Here is a 20,683-nt window from a genome sequence, read left to right on the forward strand (position 1 = left end):
CTAATGATGCCCGGTGGACTAGCTGGTTTCAGGTCCTCAACAATACTAACTGTCTTCTCTTGAAAGATGGAGGCAGTGATATGCCTGAAGGATTTTCCATTGGCAAGAAAACGTGCAGGAAATTTCTATTGTGCACAACATTACAACCAGGCGCAGCCCATGCAGGTAAGAGTGGTGGGGCAGAGGGCGAGGTGGTGGGGAGTTGGCAGATGAGGACGAGGAAAACTTAAATTAAAAAAATTAAAACCACTTACCTTGCACTCGCCGCATCACCGAGTAAGTGAAGTGGCAAGCGCAAGGCAAGTGGTTTTCGTTTTTTCAAATTTCAGTTTTCCCAGTTGTTGTCTGCCGACTACCCCCACTACTCTGACCTGCACGGGCCACGCCTGATTACAACAGAAATATTGTAATAGTTTGTTATATTTTCTTAGTGGCTTGATATCAATCATAAAGTGAAATTAGGATTTTTCTCTACTTTACTGCTACTAAACTGAGAAAAATCCTAATTTTAAGACTTTTGGTATTCACAGAAGGTATTTTGGAGTCCTAAAGTTAGGAGTCCTAACTTTACTACTATTAAATTGAGAAAAATCCTAATTTTAAGATTTTCGGTATTCACAGAAAGCATTTAGGAGTCCTAAAGTTAGGAGTCCTAACTTTACTACTACTAAATTGAGAAAAATCCTAATTTTAAGACTTTCGGTATTCACAGAAGGCATTTAGGAGTCCTAAAGTTAGGAGTCCTAACTTTACACTATTAAATTGAGAAAAATCCTAATTTTAAGACTTTCGGTATTCACAGAAGGCATTTAAGAGTCCTAAAGTTAGGAGTCCTAACTTTACTACCACTAAATTGAGAAATATCCTAATTTTAAGACTTTCGGTATTCACAGAAGGCATTTAGGAGTCCTAAAGTTAGGAGTCCTAACTTTACTACTACTACATTGAGAAAATCCTAATTGTAGGACTTTCTGTATTCACAGAAGGCATTTAGGAGTCCTAAAGTTAGGACTCCTAACTTCTGTGAATACTGAAATGAGTAAGTGCCTTCGGTGAATACGAAAACGGTAGTACGGTTAGGATTTTGTCTTAAGTTAGTTCTGTGAATCGGGCCCATAGTTTTTATCATGAACTTAGAAAATATTCATCCCCCCTTCACCCGAACGGCATTGCTATCAGTAAACTAAGGGCCACATGTACAAAGCCTTTTTCTTTTTTTCTTTTATTTCCCTCATATACCATTATTGGAAATCTTGATGGGAAACTGGCCGCCTCTATACAGTTGGTCATCCTAATCCAGCCCTAGTTTTGTTAACCACTGGTAAGATAGCAGGCCTGATCCCTCAAGTAGCCACTGCTTTCCCGGTTCAACTCCATTTCACACCGTGATTTTTGGAGACCCTGTGTTACTTTGGAAGCAAGGGAATCATCAGGGCTCCAGATAAATCATAGGGAAAAGGAAAATAAAAGAAACCATTTAAATCATGAAAAATCCATTCACTTATCCTGCCAAGCCACTAGGGCTGCCCAAGTCTTAACAAAACTTGTAGGATCACATACCATGTCTGATTTACTTGTGAGAATAATATGTTTTAAACAAGTTGAAAAGTTAGGGGGGATTGGATCCTTCCAGGCTCTGCAGATTTCACGCCTAGCCAGAAGAATAACATAAAAAACAAATCTCGTACAAGGTTCATTTACCCTATAATCCATGCACAGCCCAAAAAGAATGGTTCTTGTGTTGAGATCTAAGAGTACCTGAAGGACTTCTTCGAAAAACTCGCAAATCTTGATCCAGTATTCTCTGATCTCTATACAATCTACAAACATATGAACATCATCCGCTTCAGAATATTTACATCTTGGACAGTGGTACTCCAAGTTAGAGAATTTAGCAAGTTTTTTTGGGGTATTGTAGGCCCTATACATAGTGTACAGGTGGTTCCTTTTCAATGTTGCAGGTTTTACCACTGTTTGTAAGATGACAAAAGAGTCAGACCATAGATCTTTAGTATTACCACCATTTGTGTTTAGAACATTACCCCATAGGTTTTGTAACTCTGGTTCATTAACGATTTCAAGATCGAGCATAGCAGAGTACCAAAATGAGATCTGATTTTTCCACCTTCCACGTCTAAATACTGAATCAAATTTTGGGTTTGGATCGTTAGAGTCCCATGTTCTAGTCAGCCACCATCCAGATAGTTGATAATATTTAAATCTGGTGAGAGTATTCCCCAGTCAGATTGGAAAGGGCCTCCCAACTTAGAAGCTGTGCACCAATCCGTAAGTCCCCCCACCTTTCTAGTCCTGCTAACTTCAAGGGTCGGGACAGTTGGTCATCCAAACAGGTAGGAGTCCCAGGGGAATCCCAGATCGGAGCTTGTATTGCATAATATGGGATATCAAGCCTTTTTCTAATAAAGATCCAGTTTTTTAGGGCTGCCTCCAGAATCTTGAGCCTCACTTTCTTATAAAACTTGGGGTCTCCAAATTTAAAAAGAAAGGAATCCTGTCCATGCGGGATGTCCTGCAATAAAGCTGAATAGAGTATGCCGTGAAAGGATAAATCAATTTTACCGGCTAATAGTCTGAAGTTTTTAAAATGAAATGCATGGCAATATATGAATAAATCAGGCAGAGCCAGCCCTCCTTTTCCTAGACTTCTCCTGAGCTTTTTCCATGCTATTCGTGGAGATTTTGAGTTCCAAATAAAGGATCCTAGCTTCCCTTGTAATTTTTTTATGGCAGGTATAGAAAAAGTTAATGGAATGGAATTAAACAAAACGTTATTTTAGGCAGAATTATCATCTTTATTAGATTAACTCTCCCAAAGATGTTTAAAGGGAGAGATGACCATTTCTGAAGTAGTTCACAAACATCCTTGGATACTCTATCTAGATTGATTTTGGGTGTGTCTTCAATCTTTTTGGTCAAATATATCCCCAGATATCTCATCCCTGTCTGTGACCCTGGGGTTGCTACTTTCTGGTTCCACTCCATAATCTCAGTCTTATCTTTGTTGATTGTGTATCCTGAGATATCACCGAACCTTTCTGCTAAATCTATTAATCTAGGCAGTGCTTCTGTTGGATTTGAAGTGTACATTAATAGGTCATCCGCATATAACGCAAATTTTTATTCCATGTCGGAAATCATAAAAGGTTTAATTAGTGGATCAGACCTAAGCAAACAAATAAAAGGCTCAAAATATGAATTAAACAAGAGGGGCGACAGGGTACAGCCCTGTCTAGTTCCACGAGCAATGGGTATTCTTTCTGTAAGAGACCCATTAACTAAGATCTTAATGTTTGGAGCAGAATATAGAGATTTTATGGCAGTCGTAAAATTATTTGGAAGTCCAAAAACCCCCAGCGCCATCCATAGATATGACCACTCTACTTGGTCAAACGCCTTGGCGGCATCAACCGCTACCAGAGTCAGGGAAATAAAAATTATTAGCTGGAATGTCAACGGCCTGAGGGATAGAAGAAAAATGCATAGGGTAACTGAGTATTTGTATAAATCAGGAGCCCATATTTGTCTTCTTGAGGAAACACATCTAGAGAGACGGGAGTGTAAGTCTGCATTTGAAGGGCGGAGGTGGATTCAAGAGATTATTTGTTCAGACCAAAGCGGTAATACAAGGAGGGTAGCAATATTGATTAGAGCTAATGCGGGGATAAGATTGGTGAAATTCAAGACAGACCATTTCGGGAGATGGCTGGTGGCTTTATTAACTATAGGTCAGACATCATTTACATGCGCAGTGTACTACAAGCCCAACCTGGACGCTCCAGGGCCACTTATGAAGCTTAAATCTATCTTGGTGGAGTCCGTAGCCCCAATAATATTGGGGGGCAATTTTAATATGATATTTGATGAAAAATTAGACCGAACCTCCAGGGTTAGATTCAGGCCCCCCCAAAGATCCCGAATGGAGCTTAAAAACACTATGAAAGACCTTAACCTCATAGATATCTGGAGAGTTAAAAATGCTGGTAAAAAGGAGTTTTCCTTTTATAGTAGTAAATAGGGTCAGCACTCCAGAATCAATTTTCTCTCTTGGATCAATCGCTTTTTTCTGCGGTTGACTCTATATCTTATATTCCTGCCATCTTGTCGGACCACTCAACTGTTGAAATTGTAATCATTTTTAATCAGAAGATACAGCAAAGAAGGTGGACACTGGATAGACCTCTACTACTTCAAGAAGGTGTTAGGCAAGACCTAGTAACGCAGACAGAAGAGTTTTTTGAGCACAATAATGGGTCAACAAGTCAAAAGGTGATCTGGGAGACATTCAAGGCTTTTGTTAGGAGTTCCCTGAGTTCCTTGATGTTTAGAAGAAATAAGGCGATAAGGGAGTAGAACGAAGAACATATCCTGAGGGTCAAATTGAAAGAACAGGAGCTTCAAGAAGCATTGGCAGAGCAGTCAGACATCCATATACAAAAAGAATTGCATATCTTACAGGCAGAATACCAAGCTAGTATAGATAAGGTATTAAAAGCCAGTGGGAATGCCAGCAAACTCCAAAATTTTTCCTATGGGGAGAAATGCAGTTGGTTGCTTGCATAGAAATCTCGAGTGGATAAGACCAGGAATCATATTAATAGCCTATTACTTTCTAAATCAGGCGATACCACCCTTGATGACGATCAGATCAGAGAAGAGGCTAAGTCCCCCATGCATAATCTGTAATATGCTAATCCGGCAGATTGTACGTGGCGTGCGGAAGACTGGCTAAATAACATACAGCTCCCGAACCTGTCTTAGGCTGACAGATCTTTTCTAGCCTCTGAGATCAGAGAGGGAGAGGTGAGAACCCAGGTCGTGAAAATGGCTAAAGGAAAAGCGGCCGGGCCTGAAGGGCTTCCCGTAGAGTTGTATAGGATAGTCCTAGATTAAATAGTCTCTACCTTAACAACACTCTTTAATGGAATTCTCATAAGGGGAGAGCAAGCCCCAAACTCATGGTCGGAAGCTATCGTTACGTTACTAATAAAACCGAATAAAGAGCAGAAAAAAATAGAATCCTATAGACCGATTTCTCTACTGAATTCGGACTATAAGATTTTTGCTGGAATATTGGCGACTAGACTGGCCAGGGTAGTCAAAACCATCATTCATTGTGATCAGAGGGGCTTTATCCCTGATAGACAACTTAATGAGCTAACCTTTCAAGTAACAGCCGCAATAGATGTAGCAACTGAAAAAAAACTGCCACAAAGCCTTTTTCTTGTCGCAAATGGGCCAATTCACATAATTGGACTGTTTGCAAATGCAAAAAGGCTCTTTTACTATTACATAGTCCTATTTGTGATTTGGTAACCTATAACTGAATCATAATTTGGGTTTTCCATTCAGTATTCGGAAGGGGCGTGTTAAGGGCATTACTTCCTAATACCGAATCGCAATGGTAAGTGTGAATGTTTTGAGACCGAAATGCAGGCACAAAACCTGCGCATTTTACCACCTACTTCAAGTAGAGGGTAACCCATTTGCAAATGGGAAGGGTTCCAAAGAGACCTCTTCCCTTTGTGAATGCTTGTAAAACCATTTTTTAAGAGCAGGAAGTGATTACACAGACCACTGTCTACTCTTAAAAAATGGAAAGAAAACTTTTCTTTTTGTTTTTTAAATGCATCCCATTTTCCTTTAAGTAAAATGGGCTACATTTAAAAAAAAGATTGCTTTATTGAGAAGCAATCACAGACATGGTGGTCTGCTGACCCCAGCAAGCCTCCGTGCTGTAGTTTTTGCAATTCCCAATGGTCAAGGGTCATAAAGCAAAACTTTCTCATTAATATTCATGAGGTAGGTCAAATTGCGACCCACTGGGAATCCACTGGGAATTGCAAACTGTGGTAAACACACATTTGTACATTGCTGTTTGTGATTATCAAATAGTGAATCGCAAAAATTCACTATTTGTTAATCATAAACAGAATTGGTTGTACATGTGGTCCTAAGAGGCAAGGCAGTTGTCATGTGAATACTAAATGTGGTCTATATTATTATTATATATTTAGAAAATGCTATACTCTGTTAAGTAGAAGGTAATATGTGTTTATAAAGTACACACCCCGAACTCACGTATTTCAAGATGTTGGCATGTTCAATAATTAAATAAAAGGAGATATGGTGAAATTAAATAGTGCCTAGGATCACACTATTTGATCAAGCGAGTAAACCGTAATAGATCTCTGAATTTCTGGTTTCACATTGTGAATTTGAGCCATTAGATGGCAATTACTTTTACCTGTTGTACATCATAGGTTAATGCTTTGTTTTTATTTCTTTTCACATGATGTTAGAGTGTTAGCGGTAGGGAGAAACATCATGCAAGCTTTGCTCGTTTTGGGCTGGAACTAAGCCAGAGCAAGGCATCTGGCTTTGAGTATGGCTTGAACCTTCAGTCTCTCAACCAGCTCTATTTTTACAGAGTCCTAAAGCCCACCGGACATGTATTTGAATTTGAATTCTAACAAGTTCATCTCATTCCTTCATCCTTTTCGGATTGATAAAAATGGCTAACACTTCAGATCATATACAATCATGAAAAACTATAAAATATTGAACCCAAATTATATATTTAAATTAAACAGTTTTTAAGAAATACTAAGGTTACGGTGTGTTGCATACTAAACTCACTTTAAATAAAAGTCTCAAAAGTACACAGAAGGGCATCAGTTATGTTGTTTCTAAATTCACAGCGCTTGACAGATATCTTAAGTATGTCAGGCGCTTTGGAGTTATGGTAGTCATTTAGAAGTAGTTACGACTTCAATGGCAACATCATTGATGCATTTCAAAATCTTTCTAAATATATGTTTTAAGTGTTGTAAGGTGTAGTGCACATCTTTGTACTATGCTTAAAACTTTGCCTTATGTGAATTTAAGTGAATAAAGCCCCCGATTATGTGAGGCCCAGTTAATTTCAAAACGTATGTTAACTCCCACTACAGCACATATCGCAATAACAAGCCCCACAACCACAACGTTTTTCCTGGGTACATTTCAACAGGTTTGATTTGCCATATGGCCGGGATACCCGTCACCCCCTCCCAACACAATCCCCAAGAATGGGAAGACGGAACTTTTGTAAGGCGGGAGGGAGTTACCCTCCCGGCCGTATTTAATAAAAATATGAAACAAAATTAAAACATTAAAATAACAGTTTCATATCATGTACGTTACGGGCCAACGGCAAAGTCGTAACCGGTGTCAGATCCCTAATACCAGAACTCCCCCCCTTACTTGTGAGGGGCGGGCGCACAGAGGACTGTACCTCTGTGCCAACTTCCAATTTCCCTTGTCTTAGCGGGGGCCCCATATTTACTCGACCCCATCTTGGTGGTCGTCCGAGGACTCGTGTGAGGTGTCTAGAAGGTAGCGTAGACCCCCCTCCCACCCCACACTGCTTACCACATCCGCCGTCGCGGATGTCCTGGCCCCGGGAAATTCCCAGGAGGGGCCCGTAGCCCCTCCTCCCCAGGGAGGGGCCTATGACCGCCTTCCCTTTCGGCGGCCCCATCCTTAGAGGGTACCGCCTCCCCGTGTGAGGGGCCAATGGCGGCCTCCCCCCGGGCGCTCACATCCATAATGGGTGGCGCCCCACCTCTAGGGATCTTCCAATTACTGCTCACCGATCATGACCTTACCGCCACAGGCCGGATAGTTGACCGGCTCTCCGGACCCCCCACAAAACTCCTACTAAAGGTCATGGCTACACAAACTCTTTAACCAAGCTATGAAGTCTCCTATGAGTAAGACATTCCCCTCCCGGGACAAATGGACCCCATCCTCCAGATACATATGGTCCCCCCGGATACATCCATGCGGAATACAATGCAATTTTCCTGTACGAAACAACCTACCCAGTTTGTTATTCACCTTCTTTACCGACTGATTCAGAGCTGACACAGAGAGGGCCCCCCGCCACACCTTCCGAGGAATCATGTGTGACCATGCAGTCGTGCACCCCGGAACCCTTCTCGCCAACCAACTTACTGCGGATAAAATTAACTCGAGAAGTACTCGTCGACCAATGGTCACCAAATCATTGCCCCCAAGATGCACTATGATTACAGATGGCGGTGACCTCGTCCGCCCTAACAGTCCCTCCATAAAACTTTGAAACTGGTCAATACAGAGCCCGCCCCTTCCGTGGAAGGTCACCCTGTACCCGTATTCCCCAGCCACGTGAATCATGTCACCTGCTTTGAATACGTCTGCGGCGCGCCTCACGTATGAGTGGGCAACGACCCACACCACTCTTCCCTCAGCCGGTGATCTTTGACCGCTGGTCCCCAGGTGTCGGGTCAACTGCACAGTCCGCCCCGCAAAGCCTGCTCGCGAAACTGTAAACCAAACAGAAAACAAGAAGCGTGAGTGCATGACATTAGCTTCACAACATGTGCAACCGCACATACCTTTTATAAAAATTTGAGGACCAACGCCCCAACTGTTTCACCTTTTCAACACTCAGACCCCTGGCTGTAGCCTCTGTAGCAGCCCCTATCCGGAAGGAATGGGTCCCAAAATCACTCGGGTTCAAGCCTGCTGCCGCGATTGCCATTGTTAACACCCGCTGAAACTGAAACCTAGTCAGTGGGGTGGCGTCGGTGTGCCTCAGCAAGCTTCCCCCCCATGATGCCGCCCTCTGCGCTAAATACTCCTCCACGCATTTTACCGGGCACATGGGAGACCCCGGAATCCGCTGGACTACCACACTGTCCCCGATCGCTCCCTGATCGGTCTTGGACCTGGCTATTGAGACTACCATCGCCTCCCCCTTAATTTGAATGTGTTCTCGACACAGACCTCCCCCCGTATCCTGCTTATTCCTCGCTACCAGTTCGCTTACCCGCATAGCCCCATGAAATGCTAAGGCAAAAGCGGCCCGGAACAGCACCGTCTCTGATTGAGATGAACATGTCGCAGGGAGTACGGACATCAACAGGGACAACCTTGCTAGACCTATCGGGTGCCTCTCATCCACTCTACGACCCTCAAGGCGTTGCCACCCACGCAGTGCCTTCCTTACGAGAAAGGACGATGTGGGGTCCTGGATGCCATGAGCCCGCGCCATGAAGGAAATGGCGGCCCGGTGCCTATTGGCTGTAGCCACTGATCTGCCTGCCTGATGTAATGATACCAGAAATTTCAGGACATACTCCTCCTGCCCCCAATGCTCCCCCCTAGTTGAACCCAAAAATGACCAATAGGAACGGAACGCTCCCTCATATGCCTTCCTTGTCCTGGGTGCTAGACTCTCTCCCACGAGGTTTTGTAATCCGGGGCACCGAGAGACCAGAGAGCTTCGGGAAATGGTGCCGCCACCAAGTCCGCTGAGGGCAGAAAACCCCGGAAGGCCTGCATATGGGAACGAGAGAGTGCATCAGCTGCCTGGTTCAGTACCCCCGGCACGTGTCTTGCCCTAAAGTGGACGTTTAGTCTCATACATAGCAGGACAATTTCTTTCAGCAATCTCAAAATCCATTTGCAGCGTGCTGCCTGATTATTGATACATTCAACAACGGTCATATTATCAGACCAGAACACCACAGAGCGATCACGAAACCCCTCTGGCCATGTTTTCAAGGCCACCAGAATGGGGAACAGCTCAAGAAACCCAATGTTACCTGTGAGCCCACCATCGTGCCACCACGCCGGCCATGTTCGTGCCGACCATTGATTACCAAATATGGCGCCAAAACCCACACTCCCTGCCGAGTCGGTCCACAACCCCAGCTCCTCGGAGGAAGCTGGCGGTTTGTTCCACACGACGCGACCGTTGAAATCCGCCAGAAATGCCAGCCATATGCGCATATCCTGGCGAACCTCTGCTGACAGTCTTGTGTGGTGGTGCCCTTCCTTGAGGCCAACCATGGCTTGTGCGATAGAGCGGGAAAAGGGGCGAGCCATCGGTATCACTCTAAGGGCAAAGTTAAGCTGACCCACAGCTTGTTGCAACTGATGGAGAGTTACTTTTCTCTCGCCGAGGCACATTTCAAGCGAGGCCTTAAATTTCATTACCTTCTCCTTGGGCAAACGGAAGCACCCCTCTACAGAATCGAGCTCAATTCCCAGAAACTCGAGTGAAGTAGGTGGCCCCTCTGTCTTGCCTGGTGCCAGTGGCACGCCAAATCGTTTCATGAGATTACAGAATTCCCTCAAAGCCTGTGCACATTCCGTGTCCCCTGCCGCCCCCAGGAACAGAAAATCATCAAGGTAATGCATAACCTGCGTAAAGCCCGTGGCTCTGGTGAACGCCCATTGCAAAAAAGTACTGAACTTCTCAAAATACGCACAAGAGATGGAGCAACCCATCGGCATACATTTATCCATGTAGTAGCGTCCTTGAAACACAAAACCTAAGAGACGCTGATCCTGTGGGTGTACCGGGAGCAACCGGAAAGCTGACTCGATATCTGATTTAGCCATCAGCGCTCCGGGCCCCAGGCGATTCAAAATGGCGACGGCCTCATCAAAGGATGCATACCGCACCGAACAAACTCCCGGGTCAATCGCATCGTTCACCGAAAGACCCCTAGGAGCGGACAAATTATGGATTAACCTAAACTCACCTGGGTCCTTCTTGGGGACTACTCCCAACGGTGAACAAACAAAGTTAACAACTGGCGGGTTCCCATATGGTCCCGCAACCCCACCTCGGGCCACCTCCTTTGCAATCTTTGCCTGTACCACCGCCGTATTTTGTTGAACCGATAGTTGGTTTTTACATTGTGCTTCCCCCCGAAAATCCCCCGCCGGGATGTGGAAACCATATGAGAAACCGTCTCGCAACACCCCGGCGGAGACATGATCAGGGTATTCGTTCAGCCAAGGGATCATTGCCATGATGTCAACGGGAGTAGGTAACGGTGCCCCTCGGTCAATATTAGACCTGTTTGGCCCCTCCTCTACCTCCTGTATCACCATTCTTGGCTCTGCACGAACTCTCGGGGTGTGAAGACTGTCCGCACCCTGCACACTCATGCCTGAACTTGCATGTCCCTTGTGGCCTAGTGCACTTGCCTCTGTTAAAGCTCCAACAGACCCCTTTTCTACCCGAGTTCCCATTATTCTTTGTGTGCTGATCACTGTTGGCGCCCGCCCGAAAGGGCGCCGCCAAATAATGGCGGGAAGGCTCCGCCCCATTCCCGCCAAAAGAAGACGACTTCGCCGTGTTTGGCATAACCTGTTTCTGCCAGGAAATGGAGTCGAAACAATCCCACGTCAGGGATGAGTCGTGCTCCTTGGCCTTACGAAATTTGTTATCATAACCCAACCATTGATTGCCTTCATACGTTTCATAAAATTCCATAATACGTGTCTGGTAACAAGCTAATTCCGACAATACTTCAGGCCTACGTTCCCCCATGATTGCAGTGAACATTCCAAACGCACTGGCCCAATTAGCGATCATTTCATCTACTCTGAAACCCGCCATTTTGGCACGCCATACACTCGGATGCAACAACTCCTTCTGATTTTTAACGTGCTCTATCTCATAGTGATCGGTCAACAGTGAAAACATGTTCAGATATTTATCCGCCCAAATCCTTTCTTTCACATCCATCGGGATATGTTGGACCACCTTTTCCCTCCTTGAGGGTAACGATCCCTCCCCCGCCATTGGCAATGGCTGCTTACCCGAACCAGTAGCTGGGACTGTTGACGCTGCTGTTCCAACGCTCGACGCCGGTTGTTCCGAGGGAACCTGCGGGGAAACAAGCGGACAAGGTGCCTTCGCAGCATCTCTCGATTGCCGCAACTGCTCCATTATTAACCTGGCCTCCTCGGCCGTGTCTCCCGGTGCCACAGCACCCTCGTTGTTCCTGCCTAACCACGCCGCCAACTGGGCGGCCAGCTCGGGAGGCATATCCCCCTCGTTAACAGGTGTAACTACCACAGGGATCGGTTGTTCCGCGTTCGGGATCGGAACTGGGGCCTCGACCGGACTGACCGGGCTCGCCGGAGGTGACTCGGGAACCGGGGCCTCCCCTCCTGCCGCCCTATTCCTGGCCCTTTTACCTCTCCCGGCAGGGACTACTCCCGGCAATGCTGGTCCGATGACTTTTTTCGGTCTACCCGTACCATTCATTGCCGCCATCTGCTTCTTCATGTTCGCCATGTCCTTCACCAGCATGCGAAGCATTTGTTCGGTCCCAACCTTCTTTCCGGCCTTCTTGCCAGGCATCGTTCACGGATATTCGACTCGAGGTCCTGGATCAAAGCTTCGGAATCACTGAAAGGAGAAACACAAAAATTACAAGTTCTCAAAATTGGCTCCTTGTTCCGTCTCGGGATCACGTGCAACGAGGAGGTGCAGCTTCCAAGCACAGGAACAAGAGGATGCTTCCTTGGATTGTTGCTCCTTTTATTCTTTCTCGGGAGGGCGTGGACCCTTCTCCAACCGCCTACGGGGCGTGTCCAACGGTGTAGGTGTCTAGGACAACCCCTCTTGGGCGGGAAAAGGCGCGCCCCGGCTACGCCACTTCGGGCATACCAGCCGAGACACGCCTCCCGCCCAAAATGGTTTCCCGGGGGGATCGGGGCACCCAACCATACATTCGGGGGGACCGAGTGGTCGCCCCTTTCCAAAATTTCCCTAGGAAAATCTTTATTGGGGCATAAGAGTCAAGTAAATACCAGGGCATGCAGTCTTTAGTACAGAGAGCACTAAAATCTTTATAATTTGTCCCATTTTCAGACAGAAATCTTAATTGATGCTATTTATCACACCTGATAAATTCAGATCCCCTTAGTTTCTAATTTAACATGTACAATAGTTATCACACCCTCCTCCAGGGCATTTGTAATTGGGGCCTAATTAGAATTACGCAGTGCACAGACAAATTGCGAAGTCCTAATGAGCATAATTTACAATGTTTGCTTGGGAAAAGATATATGCTTGCAATATTGTTTTTTCTGAATGACCGTGGCCTTTTCATGCCCTGCTCACTTCGTGCTTGTTTAGTTGCCTCATACATTTATGATGCTGTGTCAGTATTTTCCAAAAGCATATTTTACTTTGAATGGACATTCACTGAGCTAATCATTCGTTCTTTAGTTCAATTGTATCGTCTTAGGTTCAAATCTACTTTGTTGGTTCACATTGTCATTATTTTGAATTAATGTAAATGTAGCTGTCCAAAGGCACATTAGTTTGAGGAAGCACACATTATTTTATTTTCAGTTTGACAAGTAATAGACAAATTGCACTGTATTGTGGCCCGAAGTTCTTCTTTGTGAACAGGTAGCAAGCTTTTTAGTTGGTTGTGATTTTTTTTATAAACTATTGGTGTATTATGTGACCTGAATGGAAAGAGTATTGGTGTCAGCACTGGGGATTCCTCAGGTGCTCCTGCTGTGATGCAGCTTACATGTATGTGTAGTGAAGCAAAGATTAGTAAGACATGTAGTCAGCAAAGCTTAAATATAAAATTGTGTATTGTCTCTTATAAGGAAGCATGTTGATGTGGGGCATGATGACCAGAGGGTTGCTATAATGCAAGCAATATCGTAGATGCACTTAAGCTTGGATTGGAGCCAAGAGGAGGGAGAGATGTGAATACCTACTACCAGTACATGGGTGACTGACTCAACTTTGTGGGATTGTTAGGAATAGGATCTGAGACTGCTTTGCAGTAGGGGTGTCACCTTTTATGGAAAAAAACTCTTGTCTTTGCTCGGAGAGAGTTTTAAAATGTTGCTTTGTGGACAGAGAAGGAAGCTCCATCAGTGTGTATGTCTTTCAATAACAATTGTTAGTCCCGGGATCCCTGGTTTGCTGAGGTAGGTACCTTAGGCCAAGTAGGGACCAGCGTTCCAATGCCAGGCAAAGGAAGGTCACCTTCTTAGATAGCCCCGCTAACCCCCTCGGTAGCTTGGCATGTGCAGCCAGACTTATCTTCAAGGCAAATGTGTAAAGTATTCGCAACCACGCTCACAATAAGCCAATGATGACACCACAAATAAACTCCTCACGAGTTTTATAAAGCGAGCATAACTTTATGTAAAAAGATATACAATAAGACCACACGATATAAAACCAACATATGAGGTTGTGTAATATTTCCCCTGGCCGGTTGTTAGACCAGTCAGCACTTTTAAGTTTTGGCGATGTCGATGAGCACTTCTACACATTCTCCTGTACTCCTAATATCATGTCATACAGTTCGTAATGCTAGAATCAGGCACTTTTGCAAAGTAAAAATACTGTAATGCGTAACATAGCAATCAGACACTCTGCAATGAAAAGAATGAATGCAAGGCGTAACGCAACAGTCATGCACTTTGCAAGGTAAAATAATACAATGCGTAATACAACCACCAGAAATGTCATTCTTCGATAATAAGGCAATGTGTATACCCTAATCAGGTCATTTGGTATGCAGGAATAATGCAATGCACAATACGCTAATCAGGTAGTTTGTTATGCAGAAACAAGGCAATGCGTCATACGACAATCAGGTAGTTTGTTATACAGAAATTATGCAAGGGGTAATACGTCAGTCAGGTACTCCCTTCTGCAGAAATGGAATACTATGTAGTATACTCAGGCCCAATCACATGCCCACTCCGCCTCTCCTTCTGACCTTCAGTCAGCCTCTCACAGTTGCCCCCGACACAATATGATGTAATCCCAAAGTGCAGCTTCGCACTCCGGCCCCTGTACCGCCACTCTCTTGGCAATACGGGCTGCGATACGAGCCGAAGCTGAGACTCATGCTGCCAACACGAGAGAGAGAGACCGAGAGCGTTTCCCTCCGAGCCCACGCCCTGCCCCAGGAGTCGACACATGTTACCTGGGGGCGCCAACCCACTCTCCTCTCCTCGTCCAGTGGCTGGGCCTCCAATGCAGCTTTGTGAAATGGCAACAGAGGCTTGGGGCGGCAATTCAGCTCCTCCGGGAGTGCCAGTCCGGGCTGCTTCTCTTACGAAGATCTCAGGCTGCCACAAAGCACACGCACACAGCATCGCTGAGTCTTCCTTCACTATGGGTGCACAATCACTGGGCACTCCACACACAGGTCTCAGGCTGCACGAAGATCACAATCACAGCGTCGCTGAGACTCACTTTACTCCGGTGTACACGATAACATGGCAAATCCTCATGAAAGTCTATGGTGCACAACGCACCCGCACACAAGGGCAATGGGACTCACTTGCATTCTGGTGCACACGATAACAAGGCAAATCCTCATGAAGGTCTCACTGTACACAACGCACACGCTCACAGCGTCGATGAGACTCACTTGGATTCTGGTGCACAATATAACAAGGCAAATCGTCACGAAGTTCTCTCGGTGCACAACACACCCGCACCCAGCGGCGATGAGACTTACTTGGATTCCGGTGCACGCAATCACATGACAATCCTCACAACAGGGTTCAGGTTGCACATAGCACACACACACAGCGCTGCTGATCCTTGCTTGGGCTCCAGGTGCCCACAATCACAGGGCAGTGCTTATGAGGGTCTCAGACTGCAACAGGCACGCTCACACAGCGCCACTGAGACTCTCCTGGAAACTTTTGTGTTCCTGTAATTCTGAACAGGCAGCTAGCTCACCTCAGGCCCTTGGGGATAAGTTACTTCAGGATATTGCACACAAGAAAATCCTTCAAGCAGAGGGGCACAGCACACAGCAATGTCCCTTTAGCCTTTCCTTGGTTAAAACAGCAAACAGCAGGCCAGCCCCAGAACATACAGCAAAGGTCAGTCCTATCCTTCAGTTTATTCAGTTGTTTCTTACTTGGCAAAGGTCCTCTTGACCACGAAGTAGCTCCAGTCTTGTTTACACTTGATCAAGCCATTCTCCAAGGTTCAGGGGCTACAGCTCTCATAGTTATACCCCTAAATGGCTTTGAAGTCTTTGTGTTACAGGGGGCACTGACCCCTGGTCAAATCAGTTCTGGGTGCCTCCCTGCCAGTGACCCTATCTTCTTTTGATTAGTGGGGGGTCTGGATTCTCAATCACTCAGCAGGAGATGAGCCAATTGTTTTATAGCAGCAACCAAGGCCTCTTCACCTTTAGGGGCCTCTCTTCCCCCTACACTCCAGATGCAGGTCAGCCTGTTGCTGTCTCACCTCCTCCCCTGGTTCAAAACATTCCCCAGACCCTAACGCTTTCAAATCCAGACAGTCAATCCACAGCCAGGCATAGACACACAGAAGTGTTAGAGCACAAAAACTAAGCCACTTCTAAAAGAGTGGCTTCTGAACACACAATGCAAAAACCACCTTCATAAAAAGATGTGTAATTACATTGTGATTTCTGGCATACTTAACTTTACCTTTCCATCTTAAGCCTTTGGGAAGACAGCCTCCCCATTATATCCTATGGGCAAGATGGCCTTTCAAAAGTAAAAAATGAAAATGGAGATTATTTCACTGTCAGGACATGACACCCACCTTAGTATGTCCTACCTTTCACCTCCACTGCACCCTGCCCACAGGGTACCCTGGACCTACCATATGGGTGCCTGATGTGCATAGAAAGGGAAGGGTAAGGTCTGGCAAGTAAGTGAAATTGACAGAACAACATGGCAGTTTAACAAACTGCACGCAGGCCCTGCAATGGCAGGCCTGAGTTCCCTTTTTACGGCTACTTTTGTGGGTGGAACAATCAATGCTGCAGGCTCACTAGTAGCAATTACATTACCAGCCCTGGCACACATAGTGCACTTTACTAGGAGCTTTATTAAGGCAAACATACCAATCATGGACAAACAATTACCATTACACTTTATACAGGGAACAATTACACTTTGACACGTTTTCACAATGCCAAAGTGTCCAAAGCATCTATGTTGGCAACACCATATCAGAAAAAAAGTCTAGGGGGGAAGCAAAAAGTTAAGGGACGTTAGCCAAAAAGGGCCAAGTCCAACAACAATATATAAAGAGAGTGGCTGTGCTCAATGCTTACACATCTATGCATTTGTGAAGGATAAGTAATATTAAAGTCCAGTATCAAAAAGAGCGAGAGAGGACTCTTTGCCAGAGGTGCTCACTTGGTGATGGCACCCATCCACCTAGGGTGCAAAATGCCATCCTGTATGACAGTTCAAGAAACTTGGCAATCTGACATTAGGAAATCTTTCAGTCAAGCACAAGAGCAAAACAAGCAATTCCACCTTACAGGACCATGATAAGCCTGCAGAGAAAGTAATGCCAAACAAAGGCGTTGCCGGGCCGTTACTGTCTCCTCAGACTTATCATGGTCCTGTAAAGTGGAAGTGCTTGTTCTGACCTTGTGCTTGATTGATAAATGCTCCCATTAGATGGTCCTTCAAAGATTCTTTCATGATGTTACTGCTTTTTTTCTTTTTGCTACGTTTCAGGGCCAGGTTGTCCATCAGCACTTTATTGAAGTTTCGTACAATTACCTGGCCACTAATAGAATTGACTTTGTGTGGGAAGGAACAATGAAGCACGACGGATGTGCTTTTCTGAGTCTATTACTTCAGTAATTAGACACTGCTTTAGCCTTGAAAAAGTCCTGTGGTCAAAACACGTGTGGCTGTTCTATGGTGAAATCATGCATACCTTGTACAGAATTGTGTGGCTAGTAAACAGACAAAATTGAAATAACCCGCTGTTTCAGTTGACTCTCTTATCAATGATTTCTGATTAACATAAGAGTGTATCCTATGGTATCAGGTTGCCCAGTGTGTATCTTCCTGAAGGGGAGGTGGCTGGGATGCCAGTTTTGAGGCCAGCGTTCTAGTCTGTGTGCATCACTGAAGCTTTGTTTAGATTCTCCTATGGGTGATAAAAAGAGATTTGAAAGAGGAACATCTGGCCAAGTATTTTGAGAGCAAGCATAACATGGTGTCTAAGGTAGAGGTACTGCTGCTTTTTTGTAGTCTTATGAATAGTAGAAGGGTGCATCCAGTTTCTACTTGTAAGTATCTGGGATTCAAATAAGCTGTTTTAGGTGCTTTATTAGCATCTAATTAGCTCATGGCTTATTGGAAATGGTGTATGCCAGATCACTCTAGGATTTAAAGTTTGAGGATAATCTGGATATTATCTGTGTAGCTGTAATTGTTTAGATTAAAGAACCTGATGAGGCATTTTAATGGTCTTAGGATATCGTTCAAGAGTAGTTTCAAGATAATTGAGCCTTGTGGCATTCCTGAGAGAGTGGTGAATACTTCATTGAGTATGGTGGGCATGAGATGATGCTTTATCAGCCAAAAAGGTAGGAGGATATTTAGTCTAAAATGATTACTTGTATGCTAAGATCTCATAGCCTTTTGGCACTAGGCAGCTTTTTTATCGCTAGCAAAAATGCTGGGGTGTGCCATATTTTTGTAAATAATGCACATCCCTGCATTTTGAAAATGTCAGAGCACGGTGTTAGCAAATTTGGCGTAACAACGTGCTCCAGCATTTTCTTGGAAAAAAACCCTTATGTATTATGCCTTGTAAACTGAGGTTTGAGGTTACTGTGTGACTTATGTCTGAGACAGTGTTCTAGGATATCGGTTATCATGACAAGAATGTCTTCAAGTGTATAACAATGTGTTTGGGGTAGATTGAGCCTGGTAACCGTGGAGGCTAGGTTGTGGAATTTGTCATTGCAGTCATTTGACTTCTGCAATTCGGTTTTGCTTTCCTTACACATTTTTTTACATTTGTAATGAGCACCAGTATCTTTGGCATGGTTTTTGAGAAATGAGGAGGCCTTAAGTGGTGTCTGCTAGAGCCATTGGATAGCCTTCTCTTTTGTAATGTATTTGCGATGCCGAGGATGCAGTGAGGTGAGAGTTGATTGTGATGAAGTTGAATTAGTCTGCAGAAGGTATTCTTGTTGTAGATATTGGAAAAGCGGTAATAGTGGCCAAGTTGATGTAGAAAGAGATGAGTTGGTGGTTTCTCCAGAAGATGCGAATATTTACTGCCCAGTCACTCCATTTTGGTGTGGAAATAATTGTGTCCAGAGTTTGTCCTGCACATTGTGTAGTACTGAAGACCCACTGAAGATCGCGAGTCTGTTGTCTGGCATGAAGAATCTAGTTTGAGTTTTGATTGGACATTCCATATGCTAACTTTTCTCAGGATGCAGAGGCTGTTGTTTATCATCACATATAGGAATGGCAGTCATCAATGTGGAGGTAGTTGAAAAACTTATTGTTTGGACAAAGAATATTGAGTCCAAAACATTGTATGGATGAACTATTGTGTCAAGAATATTGAGGACAAGAATATTGTGAAGGTCAGTTTCTATGAATATGCAAAGGTTTTCTATACTAAACTCAACATGCATGTACCTTGACTACATATATCTCAAAGGTATGTAGATGTGGAGGTAAAAATAGTAGATCTATACTTGCCTATTTGCACTAACATTCTCAATATTTTGATCCTCTATATTGCTGACACAATATTATTTTTCCACATGATAATTTTGTCCTTAATATTCTATCCTTGATCTGGGGTAAGGCCTCTATATCAGTAGGAACAATTAAGAGAAGGCAGGGGTAGATGAGAAGCAGATGAGAAGAGATAAGTATTCAGTAGCAGCAACCTTTTGGAAACCATACAAAAAGGCGTTTGGAACAAAGAAGCATCTTAGAGCCAAATGTACGACCATTCAGTTTTGCGAGTCACAAATTGCGTCGAATTGGAACTTGCATTTTGCGACTCACGAAAGAGAATGTACAACAGTGTCTCAGACACTGTTTGCAATTCCCAATGGGGGTCGCAAATTGCATGCCTCGTTAATATTCATGAGGCAAGCGCAATTTGTGACCCCAGTGGGAATGGCTAGCACTTCCAGGGATGGTGGTCTGCTGGGGACAGCAGACCACCATGTCTGTGACTGTTTTTTGATAAAACAGTTTTTTTTAAATGCAGCCCATTTTTCTTAAAGGAAAACGGGATGCGTTTAAAAAAGAAAAATTAAACTTTTCAGTTTAATTTTTTAAGGGCAGGCAGTGGTCCCTAGGACCACTGCCTGGTCTTAAAAAATATTTTTGCACCCATTCACAAAGGGGAAGGGGTCACCTGGGGACCCCTTCCTGTTTGCGATTGGCTTATCTTTCTTGAAATAGGTGGTAAACTGTGAGGGCCTGATTCACAAAAGTAATCTGAGACAAAATCCTAAATTTACGAATTTTGGTATTTAAAAAAAGGCATTTAGTAGTAGTGAAGTTAGGAATCCTAACTTTACTTCTACTAAATGCCTTTTTATCCTCCTCCCTCTAGTGCCTTCTGACCCTACAAGAGCACTAAACCCCTCTAAAGGTGCGGAAACGGGAAAAGCCGATTTGCTATGCAGGCAGTGGACCTCTGGAAGTTTTAGTCACTGTTTAGTTTAGATGGGCATCTATTGTTTCACAGATGCCTTATTGTTGGTCTCTCTCTTTTTTTTTGTCTTCTGACTGTTCTGAATGCTGACATATACACCAACTCATAAAGGGCTTAGGTGTGCAAAAATGATACCGGGCAGTGGACGCAACTGCTCCCCGCAAGATATCCTAGCATGACAAGGTCTTGAAAGCAAGATCAAGAGATAAGAATCAGCTGCATCTTAAAGAACAGGTTTAAAAGGAAAAAAAAGTGGTTAGAATCCTTAACCCCTTAAGTGCTGCCTCGGTGCATTGGCCGACGGCAGCACTACCTCCCCAGTGCTGCGCACGACCATTGAACGTC

Source organism: Lissotriton vulgaris, chromosome 2_1 (genome assembly GCF_964263255.1).
Source record: "Lissotriton vulgaris chromosome 2_1, aLisVul1.2, whole genome shotgun sequence".
Lineage (NCBI taxonomy): Eukaryota > Metazoa > Chordata > Amphibia > Caudata > Salamandridae > Lissotriton > Lissotriton vulgaris.